We start from the raw sequence: 5969 nt of genomic DNA on the forward strand, positions 1-5969 counted from the left end.
TGCAGTACCATGGGTGTTCTCTTGGGGGAGGAGCTGAAACTGGAAATAACATACTTCTACAGCACCAGAACTTCACATTTTAAAAGCATTCTGATCTAATTGATGTATTTTTACAGTGTGTTCTTAGGTATCTTATTACATAATACTAGAAGGTGTACTACACAGCAAAAATTCACCTGGATGGTTACAACTTAGATTACATTTTAAATGTTATCGTATAGTTTTTATGCTTCATGAGGGGGATGTGTCTCACTTCTGAGAAGTCAGTCACAAGTTAGACACATCTCCTGTCTAGATGTCAGTTGTTTTTTTAAAAAGAAACACTTTTAAACTGCTTCCTAAATATTTTAAATTTTGGATTCAGTTCAGTTGATGCCAGGTTCTTTTCAATTATTTCTTCTGTCCCCAGGATAAATCCTACCTTTATTTTTTTTTTCCTTTCAGCAGCTTGATACTGTCCTGATTGTACTTGATTTCACCTGGGGAAGTGAAGTGATGTTTTACTGTAATGTCGGCATAACAATCTTTTATTCTGAGATGCAAGCTAATTTAAGACAAAGAACTGAAACTTTGTGAATTTTAAAACGAGCTTAAAAGTGTAGCCCATTTCTCGTTGACATTTTTCCCTGCTGTTCATTCTGGAGCTGTTTTTGCAGTACTGTTTCCTGACTGTCACATCAGCATGATATAGGTATATAAATCCTGTTACAATTTTAATATACATTACTCTAATTCAAAGGTCTACAGAGAATTTGGTGAGGAGAGACCTTACGAACACTACATGTGAGGCAATGTGAACTGTTGCAGTGAATTTCCTACTTTATTCAAGGGATTATTTCCCAGACTCGCACTCCTTTCAGTCCTCCATTCCTGGGTCATTTCTAGCACTGCTGCATAGCATGATTATGATGCTGTATTTGAGAACCCCCCCCTTCTGTATAGCTTAAGGTAACCCACTAAGCCTAAAGGATATGCAATCCCAGTTGTGTTTTTGTTAGTGAGATTTTAACTAAGCAGCAGGCTTGGCTAAAAAGCATCATGTGTGAAGTCTCTTTTAACTTGCAACAAGTCGTTTAAGATAGAAATCCATAGCAAAATGATTCTCTTTAATCCAGGAAATTCTCCCCTTGGGGCCTGCCTCTGAGACTCCTATAAGTTTTAATGGTTTTCTTAGAAACCTAAGAACTTCCTTTTCTTTCCGTTTTGGTGCTGGAGAGAAGCAGAGCATGATTTTTCTTTTCATCTTTTAAAAATCTGGAATCACTCTCAGTGTTTACGCTCTTAGTACTCCACATGTCGTAACCTTGTATTTTACTCGCTTTTGTACTGTTCAGCTTGACCCTGAAGCTCCGGGATTTAACACAATCTGGTTGTATTGTATCAAATCGCATCATTTTTCAGTGAGGCTGCTGGACATATGCACCAAAGCGATCGGGGCTGGTGCAGTTACACGGTTGTAAAACCGCTGTGTGAGAACAGGATCTGTTTTTTGGGTTATGCAAAAGATAGCCAAAGCAAACAGGCATCCAGTAAGTGTAAATTTCCTCTGACGTGGGGGTGTTTGGTTTGGGATGTTTTCTGTTTTTCAGATCACAGGGGTTTTTAAGTGGGATCAGATAAAATACTACTAGCAGGTCAATTACAACCTTACCGTTTTGATTTTGGGAAGGGCATAGCGTGGGAAGAGCCCAGCTCCTTATAATGTCTTCTCTTTGAGTAATTAAGTTTTGTGACTGAAGCTGGGCTATCTGGAGTGTGCTGTAGTCAGTACTGAGAGAGGAATAAGTGTGCTGATGCACTTGAACTGGAGCATGGCAGTGAGTAGAGAAAAGTATAAGCTGTTACTATTGAATTCCTTTTTGTTCCTTAAGTGTTTAAGCTGTATTATATATACATATATCTATATCTGTTCATATATACATATATGTATAGAATTACACGTGGATAGTATCACCTTTTCCAAGGTTGTTTATATTTTGTTCAATATTTAATTAACTTGTTTTTTGGGGGATGTTTTTGCTCTTTTTCTAGAGGTGATTACCCTTGAATGTAAATGTATATGATTTTTAAGACAAAATGGATCCTTTTGTTTAAAAAATGAAAAAACAAAAATGGCCTTCATCAAACAGTGCTTTTTTGGCAACTGGAGAACTAAATGTTATGCAAGCAAACTGGGCTAGGTTTTGATTTAGCACAGGATGTGATTTTAAGAGCTGACATATAACTTCTAAATAATGCATCCTTTCTTTGTTTTAAAATATATATATATATTGAAAAGCTATTAAAGTACAAAGTACTGTACTCTATTTTGCAACATAAATTATGTATTTCTTTCTTTCCTACAAAAGTTCTTTTCTTTTTACAGCAGTCAAGCACTTTAAGACCCCATACTCTCTTATCCTGCAGTAATGCTGTGAGGATTTGTCATCAGAGTTTTGCAGTTCTCGCAAAAGACGCCTGCTTGTAGTTGAAGGTGTCAGAGCTGCCTTGTATGAGGTTTGAGACTGATGAGGTAGGGGAGATGCTGAGAACTCCCAAAACGGAGATTAGTGCATCCCTGTGGGGGATCTGCCGTCAGCAGTCTGCTCTGTGCCCAGCAGGACACCTGCGCTGAGCAGTAGCAGGATTGAGCCTTCATTGCATAGCGGATATTGGTTTCTTCCCAGCAGTTGCACTGGTATCTTTGAGATGAATGTTTTAATTTCATATCTTGAAATCAAATGCATGAAACCTGGGGACCTGAGTGATGAGATGCTGAAGTTGAGTGGTGATGCCAGCAGTTTTCTTGTTCACGGTGCTTGGGATTTGTTGAGGTTGTTTCTGTGGGGGCAAGTTCTTTGGCCCCTTTTTAAGGCGGCTTCCAGTAATCCCTTGAAGTAAAGTTTCACCCTTCACATAAGATATGTATTCCCTACCGCACCCTGTTGTTTTCAATGATCTCCTTTTATTCAGAACAAACTATAATTGGTAATTACCCAGAGCCGCTTAATTTTCATAAACTCTATTTAACTTCAAAGTGTTTGTTAATGAAATAATGAATTCAAAGCACCACGTAAAGCTTTGAAAATCAACTAACTTCATTACACTACAATGGAAAATGCATTCCCTAGTTGTTAGTGCTGTTTGCGAATAAGTTACGGAAACCCTTTTTGAGCAGAGAGGTGGAATAATGCTTTGACCCCAGAGCAGCGTACGTGGAGCAAATGGTGGAGAATTCACAAACTGAGCACGGGGTCCCTGCACCTCTCCCTGTGAGGAAACGTGGGCTGTGTTTCTGCCGCGTGTGCCCGTGTGGAAGGCAGGCTGTTTTGCTGCTGGCATGACGCTCAACTTCTGGCGAGGCAATAATAAGAGAATAAATAAATAATCAGCCAGATGAGGACACTGCCTTGAGTTGCCTGTTTACTTGAGTACCAGAGCCCCGTAAAGATTTTTGTGTACCCCTCGCAGGTCTTCAGGCCAGTCCTTTTGAAGGGGAAGAGAGAAGTTCATGTGTTTTTTACTTGGGTGTTCTGCACAGTAGAAGATCAGGTGTTTAATTTTAGAACATGAAGTGCCTGCTGTTTGCGTTAACAAACTTGCATGTCTCACCCTGGTGGGTTTGCTGGTCTCCTTCCCTGCCTCCCCACCTCTCTAGCTATCCAGCTTTTAATCATGTAAAGTGGAGACATTAGTTTTGCTGCGTTTTATTACAAAACCTTTGTTGCAATAAAGATGCTGCTAAATAAATTGAATTAAATGTCCCCTTCCCCCCCCTCCCTGCCCCATTTACAACCGTCTCTCTCCTTGATTTAGTAGAGTTTGTGCATAATTAGATCTGTTCCCTCATTGTGCTGCGGAGAGCAGCAGTGATGGAGAGCGCGCATGTGCATTTTATACGCTTGTTGGGTGTTTAGCGAAAGCATCTGTGATTTTTCCTGTCCCTTGTGATTAGGTAATTGGTCTAAACAGGAAGATTGGGCCTTCGCTTGGCCTAACGATGCTCCCGCTCCTTCGTGTTTCCATGTGCTGTGAGGGGAGCCACCAGCTGGAGCTGTGGCACCGCCTGCGGCCTACCCGCAGCCTGAGGCCTGTGGGGGCCGGGGGCCAAGCACCATGGTGCCTGCAGGGCCCCGGGGGGCAAGATGGAAGGGAACACCACAGGTGTCACCTCTCCTGTCCTGGTAAGCAACAGGGCCCTGCAGGTGCCCCAGTTCTGCTGCCCTAAAGTGGCTGGTGGAGGGCACGGGGCGGTCATGTTGAGGTGCAAGTCCCTCAGGGACGGGGCAGCATGTTCCTGTGCCTCACCGCCCTCAGAGGAAAGAATTTCTTCCTCATATCTAAACTAGAAGCACCCCCTGTTCTGGTGGCTCAGAGACGAGCCAGTAACCAGTAGTGTGATGATATATTGCATTGTGTTTCCCTCTGGGGTTTGTGTAGACCCTACCATAATGTGGCAACGCTTCCCCTGGAGCGTTCAAGAGCCCTTGTGCAGCACAAGCAGGGCCATAAGCATTTGACTGGCACTGGCCGTGGGCTTTGGGCTGTGGTGGTGGTGGGTGCCTCCCACCAGAGCTGGTGCCTCCGAGCCAGACATGCAGGTGTCTTCAGCACCAGAAAGCAGCAGGGAGGTTTCTATGTGTGCTGCTGCGTGCCTGGAGGGTTTTATCACAGAGTTTCTGGCCTCTTTCAGGTGCCCCAAGGCCTTGTGATGTCCCATAAGAGCTGTAGCCATCCCTTCCCCACTCACCGGGGATGGAGGAAAGGGGGCAGGTTCTCAGCCCAGCCTTCCAGCAGCCTAACATTATAAACTCTGGCAGGTTTTTGCAGCTCAGGCCCATGAGCAGGCTGTGCTGCCCATGAGCAGCTCATGAGGAGCAGGACGCAGGCTGCTGCAAACCACCACGCGTAGCTGTTTGCTCAGCACCGACTGCTGAGCGCTTCCCTTCGCTCCAGTCGGGCATTTTGGTCTCCAGGCGCGTGAGCTGCTGCAAACGTTCTGGGTGGTGGTGATTTTATTCTGTCTTTGAATAAATTATGAAGTTGCTTCCGTGACTAATTGCTACCACTTGGACTGACTGTCCCTCTGGGTATGCAACGGGAGCAAGTATTTCTCTTTAAAATACACTTGCTGCAGATACTTGAGTTGGGCAAAGCAAAACACGCTCCTGGAGATGAGGAGGTTGCAGCGGAGGATGAACCTCAAGCAGTGTCCCAGCTGGGCTGAGGCTTTGCAGAAATCTTTCAGGCTTTTGCTGCCACAGCCGCAGTGTGAGCTCTGCGTGCTGGAGGCTGCTGTAACACGCTGCTCGGGTCTTGGTTTGGTGCACGGGGCTTTGTGAACACGTGGGGATACTTTTATCTGTTTGTGTGTTGGGTTTGCTTCTGAATGGGTGTAGGCTAGAAACCAATGTGCTGCAGGATCCGTGCTTCAGGTAGGGCTGATGGAAAGCAGCTGGGGCCGATGCCTCCTGTACAGACCTGTGGAAGAAGGGGATGGTGTCAGGGAAAACGGTGAAGCCCGAAGTGTTGTGCACTGCCAGCTGCATTACTGGCTCTGCTGGGGCATGGTTCTGTGACCTGGTTCCCTCCCCTGTCCTTGCCTTGGGCTCCCCTTTTACCAAACAACACTGCTGGGTAGGCCTGAGCCTGGCCTCTTGATTTTGGTGCAATCATAAATCTAAGAGCAAGCTGCTGCAGCGTTCGCACCTCCATAACGGGAGCCGATTGCTGAGGCAAGGCCAGGGGCCGCCAACACGGGCTGGCGGCCGCGGTGCTGGGCTCCTGCAGTGGGCAGAGTGCACTGGGTCGGGAATGATGAATTGGCAGCTCCCACGTTCCTGCGTCACGCTGGCAAACTAGTGCTTTGTGCCGTCCCTTCTGCTTCTAAATGACTTGGGAAAACAAGCAGTGGTCTTTTAAGCAACCATTTATCAAACTGTGTTCGCAGAAGAGGAGGAAACCAATTCCATGAGCCATTAGGCAGTCCC

Source organism: Anser cygnoides, chromosome 11 (genome assembly GCF_040182565.1).
Source record: "Anser cygnoides isolate HZ-2024a breed goose chromosome 11, Taihu_goose_T2T_genome, whole genome shotgun sequence".
NCBI classification, from domain to species: Eukaryota; Metazoa; Chordata; class Aves; order Anseriformes; family Anatidae; genus Anser; species Anser cygnoides.